Source organism: Oncorhynchus keta, unplaced genomic scaffold, assembly GCF_023373465.1.
Source record: "Oncorhynchus keta strain PuntledgeMale-10-30-2019 unplaced genomic scaffold, Oket_V2 Un_contig_29957_pilon_pilon, whole genome shotgun sequence".
Classification (NCBI taxonomy): Eukaryota; Metazoa; Chordata; class Actinopteri; order Salmoniformes; family Salmonidae; genus Oncorhynchus; species Oncorhynchus keta.
The window spans coordinates 127,501-142,500 of NW_026286815.1; positions in this window are offsets into that span (position 1 = coordinate 127,501).

Sequence of the window (15,000 nt, forward strand, 5' to 3'; positions counted from 1 at the left end):
TACAGGGCATCCTTAGAGATATATATATATATATATACAGGGCATCCTTAGAGAGAGATAGATATATATACAGGGCATCCTTAGAGAGAGATAGATATATATACAGGGCATCCTTAGAGAGAGATAGATATATATACAGGGCATCCTTAGAGATATATATATATATATACAGGGCATCCTTAGAGAGAGATAGATATATATACAGGGCATCCTTAGAGAGAGATATATATATATATATACAGGGCATCCTTAGAGAGAGAGAGATATATATATACAGGGCATCCTTAGAGATATATATATATATATATACAGGGCATCCTTAGAGAGAGAGATATATATATATACAGGGCATCCTTAGAGAGAGAGAGATATATATATACAGGGCATCCTTAGAGATATATATATATATACAGGGCATCCTTAGAGAGAGAGAGATATATATATACAGGGCATCCTTAGAGAGAGATAGATATATATACAGGGCATCCTTAGAGATATATATATATATACAGGGCATCCTTAGAGAGATATATATATATATACAGATATATATACAGGGCATCCTTAGAGAGAGAGAGATATATATATACAGGGCATCCTTAGATATATATATATATATACAGGGCATCCTTAGAGAGAGAGAGATATATATATACAGGGCATCCTTAGAGATATATATATACAGGGCATCCTTAGAGAGAGATAGATATATATACAGGGCATCCTTAGAGATATATATATATATACAGGGCATCCTTAGAGATATATATATATATATACAGGGCATCCTTAGAGAGAGAGATATATATATATACAGGGCATCCTTAGAGATATATATATATATACAGGGCATCCTTAGACAGAGAGAGATATATATATACAGGGCATCCTTAGAGATATATATATACAGGGCATCCTTAGAGAGAGATAGATATATATACAGGGCATCCTTAGAGAGAGAGAGGGATATATATATACAGGGCATCCTTAGAGAGAGATAGATATATATACAGGGCATCCTTAGAGAGAGAGATATATATATACAGGGCATCCTTAGAGAGAGATAGATATATATACAGGGCATTCTTAGAGAGAGACATATATACAGGGCATTCTTAGAGAGAGAGAGATATATATATATACAGGGCATTCTTAGAGAGAGAGATATATATATATATACAGGGCATTCTTAGAGAGAGAGATATATATATATACAGGGCATCCTTAGAGAGAGATAGATATATATACAGGGCATTCTTAGAGAGAGACATATATACAGGGCATTCTTAGAGAGAGATATATATATATACAGGGCATTCTTAGAGAGATATATATATATATATATATACAGGGCATTCTTAGAGAGAGAGATATATATACAGGGCATTCTTAGAGAGAGAGATATATATATATACAGGGCATCCTTAGAGATATATATATATATACAGGGCATCCTTAGAGATATATATATATATATATACAGGGCATCCTTAGAGAGAGAGAGATATATATACAGGGCATTCTTAGAGAGAGATATATATATATACAGGGCATCCTTAGAGAGAGAGATATATATACAGGGCATTCTTAGAGAGATATATATATATATACAGGGCATTCTTAGAGAGAGATATATATATATATACAGGGCATCCTTAGAGAGAGAGATATATATACAGGGCATTCTTAGAGAGATATATATATATACAGGGCATCCTTAGAGAGAGAGAGAGATATATATACAGGGCATTCTTAGAGAGAGATAGATATATATACAGGGCATCCTTAGAGAGAGATATATATATATATACAGGGCATCCTTAGAGAGAGATATATATATATACAGGGCATCCTTAGAGATATATATATATATACAGGGCATCCTTAGAGAGAGATATATATATATATACAGGGCATCCTTAGAGAGAGAGAGATATATATACAGGGCATTCTTAGAGAGAGATATATATATATACAGGGCATCCTTAGAGAGAGAGAGAGATATATATACAGGGCATTCTTAGAGAGAGATAGATATATATACAGGGCATCCTTAGAGAGAGATATATATATATATACAGGGCATTCTTAGAGAGAGATATATATATATACAGGGCATCCTTAGAGAGAGAGAGATATATATACAGGGCATTCTTAGAGAGATATATATATATATATACAGGGCATTCTTAGAGAGAGATATATATATATACAGGGCATCCTTAGAGAGAGAGAGATATATATACAGGGCATCCTTAGAGAGAGATATATATATACAGGGCATCCTTAGAGAGAGAGATATATATATATATACACAGGGCATCCTTAGAGAGATATATATATATATATACACAGGGCATCCTTAGAGAGATATATATATACAGGGCATTCTTAGAGAGAGATATATATATATATATATACAGGGCATCCTTAGAGAGATATATATATATATATATACACAGGGCATCCTTAGAGAGATATATATATACAGGGCATTCTTAGAGAGAGAGAGATATACACAGGGCATCCTTAGAGAGAGAGAGATATACACAGGGCATTCTTAGAGAGAGATATATATATATATATACAGGGCATCCTTAGAGAGAGAGAGATATATATATACAGGGCATTCTTAGAGAGAGAGAGATATATATACAGGGCATCCTTAGAGAGAGAGAGATATATATATATACAGGGCATCCTTAGAGAGAGAGAGACATATACACAGGGCATCCTTAGAGAGAGAGAGATATATATACAGGGCATTCTTAGAGAGAGAGAGATATATATACAGGGCATCCTTAGAGAGAGAGAGATATATATATATACAGGGCATCCTTAGAGAGAGAGATATATATATACAGGGCATCCTTAGAGAGAGATAGATATATATATATATATACACGGCATTCTTAGAGAGAGAGATATATATATCCTTAGAGATAGATAGATATGAACTGTGAACTGTGCTCAGAGTTAACACCAGTCGAACGCTCTCACCCACTGAACTGTGCTCACAGATAACACCAGTCTATCCCTCTCACCCACTGAACTGTGCTCACAGATAACACCAGTCTAACCCTCTCAACTGTGCTCACAGATAACACCAGTCTAACGCTCTCACCCACTGAACTGTGCTCACAGATAACACCAGTCTAACCCTCTCACCCACTGAACTGTGCTCAGAGTTAACACCAGTCTAACGCTCTCACCCACTGAACTGTGCTCACAGATAACACCAGTCTATCCCTCTCACCCACTGAACTGTGCTCACAGATAACACCAGTCTAACGCTCTCACCCACTGAACTGTGCTCATAGATAACACCAGTCTAACCCTCTCACCCACTGAACTGTGCTCAGAGATAACAAACACCAGTCTAACCCTCTCACCCACTGAACTGGTCTCAGAGATAACACCAGTCTCACCCACTGAACTGTGCTCAGAGTTAACACCAGTCGAACGCTCTCACCCACTGAACTGTGCTCACAGATAACACCAGTCTATCCCTCTCACCCACTGAACTGTGCTCACAGATAACACCAGTCTAACCCACTCAACTGTGCTCACAGATAACACCAGTCTATCCCTCTCACCCACTGAACTGTGCTCACAGATAACACCAGTCTAACCCTCTCACCCACTGAACTGTGCTCACAGATAACACCAGTCTAACCCTCTCACCCACTGAACTGTGCTCACAGATAACACCAGTCTAACCCTCTCACCCACTGAACTGTGCTCACAGATAACACCAGTCTAACCCTCTCACCCACTGAACTGTGCTCACAGATAACACCAGTCTAACCCTCTCACCCACTGAACTGTGCTCACAGATAACACCAGTCTAACCCTCTCACCCACTGAACTGTGCTCACAGATAACACCAGTCTATCCCTCTCACCCACTGAACTGTGTGGAGTGAAGGAGAGGAGTGGAGGAGATGAGGGAGGGAGTGAAGGATAGGAGAACTGGAGGAGATGAGGACCAGTGAAGGAGAGGAACTGGAGGGAGATGAGGGAGTGAAGGAGTGAAGGAGAGGAGTGCTGGAGAAGATGAGAAGTGAAGGAAAAGAGCGGAGGAGATGTTTTAGGGAGTGAAGGAGGGGAGTGGAGGAGATGAGGGAGGGAGTGAAGGAGAGGAGTGGAGGAGATGAGGGAGGGAGTGAAGGAGAGGAGTGGAGGAGATGTTTTAGGGAGGAAGGAGAGGAGCGGAGGAGAAAAGGGAGGGAGTGAAGGAGAGGAGTGGTGGAGATGAGGGAGGGAGTGAAGGAGAGGAGTGGAGGAGATGAGGGAGGGAGAGAAGGAGAGGAGTGGAGGAGATGAGGGAGGGAGAGAAGGAGAGGAGTGGAGGAGATGAGGGAGGGAGAGAAGGAGAGGAGTGGAGGAGATGAGGGAGGGAGAGAAGGAGAGGAGTGGTGGAGATGAGGGAGGGAGAGAAGGAGAGGAGTGGAGGAGATGAGGGAGGGAGAGAAGGAGAGGAGTGGTGGAGATGAGGGAGGGAGTGAAGGAGAGGAGTGGAGGAGATGTTTTAAGGAGTGAAGGAGAGGAGTGGTGGAGATGAGGGAGGGAGAGAAGGAGAGGAGTGGAGGAGATGAGGGAGGGGAGAGAAGGAGAGGAGTGGTGGAGATGAGGAGGGAGTGAAGGAGAGGAGTGGAGGAGATGAGGGAGGGAGTGAAGGATAGGAGTGGAGGAGATGAGGGAGGGAGTGAAGGAGAGGAGTGGAGGAGATGAGGGAGTGAAGGAGTGAAGGAGAGGAGTGGAGAAGATGAGAGAGTGAAGGAAAAGAGCGGAGGAGATGTTTTAGGGAGTGAAGGAGGGGAGTGGAGGAGATGAGGGAGGGAGTGAAGGAGAGGAGTGGAGGAGATGAGGGAGGGAGTGAAGGAGAGGAGTGGAGGAGATGTTTTAGGGAGTGAAGGAGAGGAGCGGAGGAGAAAAGGGAGGGAGTGAAGGAGAGGAGTGGAGGAGATGAGGGAGGGAGTGAAGGAGAGGAGTGGAGGAGATGAGGGAGGGAGAGAAGGAGAGGAGCGGAGGAGATGAGGGAGGGAGAGAAGGAGAGGAGTGGAGGAGATGAGGGAGGGAGAGAAGGAGAGGAGTGGTGGAGATGAGGGAGGGAGAGAAGGAGAGGAGTGGTGGAGATGACGGAGGGAGTGAAGGAGAGGAGTGGAGGAGATGAGGGAGGGAGAGAAGGAGAGGAGTGGTGGAGATGAGGGAGGGAGTGAAGGAGAGGAGTGGAGGAGATGTTTTAAGGAGTGAAGGAGAGGAGTGGTGGAGATGAGGGAGGGAGAGAAGGAGAGGAGTGGAGGAGATGAGGGAGGGAGAGAAGGAGAGGAGTGGTGGAGATGAGGGAGGGAGTGAAGGAGAGGAGTGGAGGAGATGAGGGAGGGAGAGAAGGAGAGGAGTGGTGGAGATGAGGGAGGGAGAGAAGGAGAGGAGTGGTGGAGATGAGGGAGGGAGTGAAGGAGAGGAGTGGAGGAGATGAGGGAGGGAGAGAAGGAGAGGAGTGGAGGAGATGAGGGAGGGAGAGAAGGAGAGGAGTGGAGGAGATGAGGGGGGAGGGGAGAAGGAGAGGAGGTGGAGATGAGGGAGGGAGAGAAGGAGAGGAGTGGAGGAGATGAGGGAGGGAGAGAAGGAGAGGAGTGGTGGAGATGAGGGAGGGAGTGAAGGAGAGGAGTGGAGGAGATGAGGGAGGGAGAGAAGGAGAGGAGTGGTGGAGATGAGGGAGGGAGTGAAGGAGAGGAGTGGAGGAGATGAGGGAGGGAGAGAAGGAGAGGAGTGGTGGAGATGAGGGAGGGAGAGAAGGAGAGGAGTGGAGGAGATGAGGGAGGGAGAGAAGGAGAGGAGTGGTGGAGATGAGGGAGGGAGTGAAGGAGAGGAGTGGAGGAGATGTTTTAAGGAGTGAAGGAGAGGAGTGGTGGAGATGAGGGAGGGAGAGAAGGAGAGGAGTGGAGGAGATGAGGGAGGGAGAGAAGGAGAGGAGTGGTGGAGATGAGGGAGGGAGAAGGAGAGGAGGGTGGAGATGAGGGAGGAGAGAAGGAGAGGAGTGGAGGAGATTAGGGAGGGAGAGAAGGAGAGGAGTGGTGGAGATGAGGGAGGGAGTGAAGGAGAGGAGTGGTGGAGATGAGGGAGGGAGAGAAGGAGAGGAGTGGAGGAGATGAGGGAGGGAGAGAAGGAGAGGAGTGGTGGAGATGAGGGAGGGAGTGAAGGAGAGGAGTGGAGGAGATGTTTTAAGGAGTGAAGGAGAGGAGTGGTGGAGATGAGGGAGGGAGAGAAGGAGAGGAGTGGAGGAGATGAGGGAGGGAGAGAAGGAGAGGAGTGGAGGAGATGAGGGAGGGAGAGAAGGAGAGGAGTGGTGGAGATGAGGGAGGGAGAGAAGGAGAGGAGTGGAGGAGATGAGGGAGGGAGAGAAGGAGAGGAGTGGTGGAGATGAGGGAGGGAGTGAAGGAGAGGAGTGGAGGAGATGAGGGAGGGAGAGAAGGAGAGGAGTGGTGGAGATGAGGGAGGGAGAGAAGGAGAGGAGTGGAGGAGATGAGGGAGGGAGAGAAGGAGAGGAGTGGTGGAGATGAGGGAGGGAGAGAAGGAGAGGAGTGGAGGAGATGAGGGAGGGAGAGAAGGAGAGGAGTGGTGGAGATGAGGGAGGGAGTGAAGGAGAGGAGTGGAGGAGATGGAGGAGATGAAGGAGAGGAGTGGTGGAGATGAGGGAGGAGAGAAGGAGAGGAGTGGAGGAGATGAGGGAGGGAGAGAAGGAGAGGAGTGGTGGAGATGAGGGAGGGAGTGAAGGAGAGGAGTGGTGGAGATGAGGGAGGGAGAGAAGGAGAGGAGTGGAGGAGATTAGGAGGGAGAGAAGGAGAGGAGTGGTGGAGATGAGGGAGGGAGTGAAGGAGAGGAGTGGTGGAGATGAGGGAGGAGAGAAGGAGAGGAGTGGAGGAGATGAGGGAGGGAGAGAAGGAGAGGAGTGGTGGAGATGAGGGAGGGAGTGAAGGAGAGGAGTGGAGGAGATGTTTTAAGGAGTGAGGAGTGGAGATGAGGGAGAAGGAGAGGAGTGGTGGAGATGAGGGAGGGAGGAAGGAGAGGAGTGGAGGAGATGTTTTAAGGAGTGAAGGAGAGGAGTGGTGGAGATGATGGAGGGGAGGGAGTGGAGGAGAAGGGAGAGGAGTGGAGGAGATGTTTTAGGGAGTGAAGGAGAGGAGTAGAGCAGGGGGTTAACACGTAAAAAAACATCCACGACTGAAAATGAAGTTGCAAACTGCAAACTCTCCTTCCAGACTCATATCAAACATCTCCAATCGAAAATCAAATCAAGAGTCGGCTTTCCATTACGCAACAAAGCCTCCTTCACTCACGCTGCCAAGCTTACCCTAGTAAAACTGACTATCCTACCGATCCTCGACTTCGGCGATGTCATCTACAAAATGGCTTCCAACACTCTACTCAGCAAACTGGATGCAGTCTATCACAGTGCCATCCGTTTTGTCACTAAAGCACCTTATACCACCCACCACTGCGACTTGTATGCTCTAGTCGGCTGGCCCTCACTACATATTCGTCGCCAGACCCACTGGCTCCAGGTCATCTACAAGTCCATGCTAGGTAAAGCTCCGCTTTATCTCAGTTCACTGGTCACGATGGCAACACCCATCCGTAGCACGCGCTCCAGCAGGTGTATCTCACTGATCATCCCTAAAGCCAACACCTCATTTGGCCGCCTTTCGTTCCAGTACTCTGCTGCCTGTGACTGGAACGAATTGCAAAAATCGCTGAAGTTGGAGACTTTATCTCCCTCACCAACTTCAAACATCAGCTATCCGAGCAGCTAACCGATCGCTGCAGCTGTACATAGTCTATAGGTAAATAGCCCACCCATTTTCACCTACCTCATTCCCATACTGTTTTTATACTGTTTTTATTTATTTACTTTTCTGCTCTTTTGCACACCAATATCTCTACCTGTACATGACCATCTGATCATTTATCACTCCAGTGTTAATCTGCAAAATTGTATTATTCGCCTAACTCCTCATGCCTTTTGCACACATTGTATATAGACTGCCCATTTTTTCTACTGTGTTATTGACTTGTTAATTGTTTACTCCATGTGTAACTCTGTGTTGTCTGTTCACACTGCTATGCTTTATCTTGGCCAGGTCGCAGTTGCAAATGAGAACTTGTTCTCAACTAGCCTACCTGGTTAAATAAAGGTGAAATAAAAAAATAAAAAAATTAAAAAGTTGATCTCAGGTCCGTTGTCTGGGGACAAGTTAATCTCCCCCTTTCATGTATAAAAGTCATGACCATCATGCTTTTAGGTAAAGAGGATCATTTGGTAAATATATCACAGTTAGACCAGTCCCAGTCCTCTTGTTTAGGGGGTCCGGGTTCCTCCCCAGGAGAATATTTATGTAGAAGGACTGAGAAGTTCAGAGCTGGTGATTTTTTTAAGGACATTCTACTCCAAAATTAATGAATATAAAATGATGCTGATGTCAGCTAAAATATAATTTCCAACTCCAGAAATGAGCCGAATAAGATATTGGTAAAAATTATGTTAAATGATTTTATCATATTGTACCACCTGTATAGATGGTATATTATCAGATGTTAAATGATTTTAACATATTGTACCACCTGTATAGATGGTATATTATCAGATGTTAAATGATTTTATCATATTGTACCACCTGTATAGATGGTATATTATCAGATGTTAAATGATTTTATCATATTGTACCACCTGTATAGATGGTATATTATCAGATGTTAAATGATTTTATCATATTGTACCACCTGTATAGATGGTATATTATCAGACGTTAAATGATTTTATCATATTGTACCACCTGTATAGATGGTATATTATCAGACGTTAAATGATTTTATCATATTGTACCACCTGTATAGATGGTATATTATCAGATGTTAAATGATTTTATCATATTGTACCACCTGTATAGATGGTATATTATCAGACGTTAAATGATTTTATCATATTGTACCACCTGTATAGATGGTATATTATCAGACGTTAAATGATTTTATCATATTGTACCACCTGTATAGATGGTATATTATCAGACGTTCCATTAGCAGTAAGCATTATCACCTGGAGTCCAGCGGATGCAGCATAGTGGCTATAAAGACACCGGCTGAAGGGTTTGTCTCTCTGCATTTACCCCATTGGAAACAACATCCTGATTCTTATTTTATTATAAATATGAATATATACAGAATTATTCATTACTTATCACTCAAATGTATTTATTTATTTCTATTACAAAGTCATTGCCCTTTAAGAACCATCCTCCAAACTCTGGTTGTAGAACAACTCCAGACGCGCAACTGACGGAGTAGAGAAGTAAAGGTGGCAGCACTGGAACGCTTGGATCCCCCTCTTCTCCTTAACCAATGGAAAGCTTGGATCCCCTCTTCTCCTTAACCAATGGAAAATCCCCTCTTCTCCTTAACCAATGGAAAGCTTGGATCCCCTCTTCTCCTTAACCAATGGAAAGCTTGGATCCCCCTCTTCTCCTTAACCAATGGAAAGCTTGGATCCCCCTCTTCTCCTTAACCAATGGAACGCTTGGATCCCCTCTTCTCCTTAACCAATGGAAAGCTTGGATCCCCTCTTCTCCTTAACCAATGGAAAGCTTGGATCCCCCTCTTCTCCTTAACCAATGGAAAGCTTGGATCCCCCTCTTCTCCTTAACCAATGGAAAGCTTGGATCCCCCTCTTCTCCTTAACCAATGGAAAGCTTGGATCCCCCTCTTCTCCTTAACCAATGGAAAGCTTGGATCCCCCTCTTCTCCTTAACCAATGGAAAGCTTGGATCCCCCTCTTCTCCTTAACCAATGGAAAGCTTGGATCCCCCTCTTCTCCTTAACCAATGGAAAGCTTGGATCCCCCTCTTCTCCTTAACCAATGGAAAGCTTGGATCCCCTCTTCTCCTTAACAAAGGCTAAAGTATCGGTCCTTCCATTGTATTAACAATTGCTGTGCATTGACTGCTTGTGAGAAAATACATGTTTCCCTCCTAAAGCTCTCACAACTCCACAGTAATATTTATCCCACAGCCACAAGCCGACTGGGTAAACAGGCAAACTATTCTACTATGGAGTGTTGTGATTTGGTTTTAATAACATGACATGGTAAAACAGCAGCAGTGGAAAGTTCCATCCTGAGTGATAAAGTCGAGGCTTTGAATGACTTTGCCATCAGCTACAGTGGGCGAGACAGCGCTGTCTGAGTGGAGAGCTGCAGGTGGTGCACATTACAGGCTATTTCAATCCCTTCATCTGCACATCGGAGTGTCATCAACAATCATGCATGTCAGTTCACTGCACACAGTGTAGTAGAGAAAATAAAATAGTTGAGAATACATTTCGTAGAACATACACGGTTCTGTCTATATTAGACTGTTTCTTCTCCAAACCAGCCTCCACTCTGTAAAACATAGAGAGGACAGAGTGGAGAGAGGAGAGAGAGAGAGGAGAGGAGAGAGAGAGGAGAGTGAGAGAGAGAGAGAGAGAGAGAGAGAGAGAGAGAGAGAGAGAGGAGAGAGAGAGAGGAGAGAGAGAGGAGAGAGAGAGAGAGAGAGAGGAGAGAGAGGAGAGAGAGGGAGAGAGAGGAGAGAGGAGAGAGAGAGGGAGAGAGAGGAGAGAGAGGAGAGAGAGAGAGAGAGAGAGAGAGAGGAGAGAGAGAGAGAGAGAGAGAGAGGAGAGAGAGGGAGAGAAAGGAGAGAGAGGAGAGAGGAGAGAGAGGAGAGGAGAGAGAGGAGAGGAGAGAGAGGAGAGAGAGGGGAGAGGAGAGAGAGGAGAGAGAGAGGAGAGAGGAAAGAGAGGAGAGAGAAGTGAGAGAGGAGAGAGAGGAGAGAGAGGAGAGAGGGGGGAGAGAAGGGATGGAGGGATGGAGGAGTAGTGTTATTTAGCTATCAGGTTCCTGCCTCGACTCTGTAAAAGGTAAAGTGGGGGAGTTTCATGAAGGCTTTTAGCCCAGTACAGAGGGACACACACACAGACACACACACACACCGTTTCCCGCTCAGCTCTGCTCCGCCGCAGGATTGGCTGTCTGGAAATAGCCTTTTGTGTTTTTCAGGAAACAACAGAAGTGTTTTTTGTGCAGTGCGTGTGTGTGTGTGTGTGTGTGTGTGTGTGTGTGTGTGTGTGTGTGTGTGTGTGTGTGTGTGTGTGTGTGTGTGTGTGTGTGTAGTGGTGCGTGGGTCTCTCCTCATTCCTCAGTGCTCTTAAAGCACAGCTCACAGCTCCAGACATAATTGAAACATCCACAGTTTGTGGTCCTGCTGCCGGCAGGCTGGCTGCTTCCTTTATGGGCACTGTGTCCAGCTGTTACAGCTTTACTGTAGCGGCAGCTCCCAGAGTGTTGCTTCAGAATCCCTCCTCCCAGCCCCTCCACATCTCTCCCAGCCCCTCCACATCTCTCCCAGCCCCTCCACATCTCTCCCAGCCCCTCCACATCTCTCCCAGCCCCTCCACATCTCTCCCAGCCCCTCCACATCTCCCCCAGCCCCTCCACATCTCTCCCAGCCCCTCCACATCTCTCCCAGCCCCTCCACATCTCTCCCAGCCCCTCCACATCTCCAGCCCCCCCATCCCCTCCACATCACCCCCAGCCCCTCCACATCTCTCCCAGCCCCTCCACATCTCTCCCAGCCCCTCCACATCTCCCCAGCCCCTCCACATCTCTCCCAGCCCCTCCACATCTCTCCCAGCCCCTCCACATCTCTCCCAGCCCCTCCACATCTCTCCCAGCCCCTCCACATCTCTCCCAGCCCCTCCACATCTCCCCCAGCCCCTCCACATCTCTCCCAGCCCCTCCACATCTCTCCCAGCCCCTCCACATCTCTCCCAGCCCCTGCACATCTCTCCCAGTCCCTCCACATCTCTCCCAGCCCCTCCACATCTCCCCATCCCCTCCACATCACCCCCAGCCCCTCCACATCTCTCCCAGTCCCTCCACATCTCTCCCAGCCCCTCCACATCTCTCCCAGTCCCTCCACATCTCTCCCAGTCCCTCCACATCTCTCCCAGTCCCTCCACATCTCTCCCAGCCCCTCCACATCTCTCCCAGTCCCTCCACATCTCTCCCAGTCCCTCCACATCTCTCCCAGTCCCTCCACATCTCTCCCAGCCCCTCCACATCTCTCCCAGCCCCTCCACATCTCTCCCAGTCCCTCCACATCTCTCCCAGCCCCTCCACATCTCTCCCAGTCCCTCCGCATCTCTCCCAGCCCCTCCACATCTCTCCCAGTCCCTCCACATCTCTCCCAGTCCCTCCACATCTCTCCCAGTCCCTCCACATCTCTCCCAGTCCCTCCACATCTCTCCCAGCCCCTCCACATCTCTCCCAGCCCCTCCATATCCCTCCCAGCCCCTCCACATCTCTCCCAGCCCCTCCACATCTCTCCCAGCCCTGGTCTAAAGTAGTGCACCCTATTCCCTATAGGTCCTGGTCTAAAGTAGTGCACCCTATTCCATATAGGCCCTGGTATAAAGTAGTGCACCCTATTCCCTATAGGCCCTGGTCTAAAGTAGTGCACCCTATTCCCTATAGGCCCTGGTCTAAAGTAGTGCACCCTATTCCCTATAGGCCCTGGTCTAAAGTAGTGCACCCTATTCCCTATAGGCCCTGGTCTAAAGTAGTGCACCTTATTCCCTATAGGCCCTGGTCTAAAGTAGTGCACCCTATTCCCTATAGGCCCTGGTCTAAAGTAGTGCACCCTATTCCCTATAGGCCCTGGTCTAAAGTAGTGCACCCTATTCCCTATAGGCCTTGGTCTAAAGTAGTGCACCCTATTCCCTATAGGACCTGGTCGAATGTAGTGCACTATTTAGGTAATAGGGAACCATTTGGAACACTGTTATGGTCACAAATAGACTACAGCCCCACTAATGGAATCGATAAGAGTAGCAAATATTTACAGGGCCAGAGACCCTCAAGAAGATCAATTCTAATCTGCAGGACAGCACACACACACTTCCAATCTATAGGAAGATGGAAGGAAGGTTCCACTGTGGCCATCTTTCAGGTTAGGAACTAAATCAAAAACAAGGAGCTTGAAGAACGACACACACATCACCTGTGATGGCTCTTTCATTGGTCAGTCGCACTCAGGCACACACACACACACACACAACGCCCTTCAACATAAAGTCCTATCTACTTCCTGTGTGACCCCTATGACCCCTGGCAGCCTCCTTCACCAAACACATGGAAAGGAGAAGGAGAGGGAGGAGATGAGAGGTGGAGGGAGGGAGGGAGAGAGGAGAGAGATGGGAGGAGAAGAGATGGGAGGGAGGGAGGGAGGGAGGGAGGGAGGGAGGGAGGGAGGGAGGGAGGGAGGGAGGGAGGAGGGAGGGAGGGAGGGGGGAGGAGAAGAGATGGGAGGGAGGGAGGGGGGAGGAGAAGAGATGGGGAGGGAGGGAGGGAGGGAGGGAGGGAGGGAGGGAGGGAGGGAGGGAGGGAGGGAGGGAGGGAGGGAGGGAGGGAGGGGAAGAGATGGGAGGGAGGGAGGGAGGAGGGAGGGAGGGAGGGAGGGAGGGAGGGAGGGAGGGAGGGAGGGAGGGAGGGAGGGAGGGAGGGAGGGGGAGGGAGGGAGGGACAAACGGAGGAGAAGAGATATGAGGGGTGTAAAAGGCTTGGCATATTCTCCGCTATGATTAAAACCTAAATGATATTGTCATTGGTATGTCTGTTTGAGAAGGGGATAGAAAGAGAGATGGAGAAGACAGAGAGAGAGAGGAGGAGAACTGAGCAGTGAAGTTTTATGCCCATGGTCGTATCCTTAGTTAATGTTCTGTAAAAATTACTCAATAAAGTCCATTAACAATTTACGAAACGGAACTCTGTCCACCATCGCGAGTGTTTAATTAAAAAAAAGGCTGTGTTCACAGCTCCTGTATAATAAAAGTCAAGGCTCTGTTCACAGGACATGTATAGTCTCCCTCCCATAGCGACCCCATCCTCCCTCCCATATTGCCCCATCCTCCCTCCCATAGCGCCCCCATCCTCCCTCCCATATCGCCCCCATCCTCCCTCCCATAGCGCCCCCATCCTCCCTCCCATATCGCCCCCATCCTCCCTCCCATAGCGCCCCCATCCCTCCCTCCCCATCCTCCCCCCATATCGCTCCCTCCCCATATCGCCCCATCCTCCCTCCCATAGCGCCCCCATCCTCCCTCCCATATCGCCCCATCCTCCCTCCCATATCGCCCCATCCTCCCTCCCATAGCGCCCCCATCCTCCCTCCCATATCGCCCCATCCTCCCTCCCATAGCGCCCCAGCCTCCCTCCCTTATCGCCCCAGCCTCCCTCCCTTATCTCCCCAGCCTCCCTCCTATAGCTCCCCAGCCTCCCTCCCATAGCTCCCCAGTCTCCCTCCCATAGCTCCCCAGCCTCCCTCCCATAGCTCCCCAGCCTTCCTCCCATAGCTCCCCAGCCTCCCTCCTATAGCTCCCCAGCCTCCCTCCCATAGCTCCCCAGTCTCCCTCCTATAGCTCCCCAGCCTCCCTCCTATAGCTCCCCAGCCTCCCTCCTATAGCTCCCCAGCCTCCCTCCCATAGCTCCCCAGTCTCCCTCCCATAGCTCCCCAGCCTCCCTCCCATAGCTCCCCAGCCTCCCTCCTATAGCTCCCCAGCCTCCCTCCTATAGCTCCCCAGCCTCCATCCTATAGCTCCCCAGACTCCCTCCCATAGCGCCCCCATCCTCCCTCACATAGCTCCCCAGCCTCCCTCCCATAGCTCCCCAGCCTCCCTCCTATAGCTCCCCAGCCTCCCGCCTATAGCTCCCCAGCCTCTCTCCTATTGCTCCCCAGCCTCCCTCCTATAGCTCCACAGCCTCCCTCCTATAGCTCCCCAGCCTCACTCCTATAGCTCCCCAGCCTCACTCCCATAGCTCCCCAGTCTCCGTCCTATAGCTCCTGTCGTGTCTTTGGCTATGCCGGATTAAGTGATATGACATGCTATTCTATAAAATAATTTATCCGTA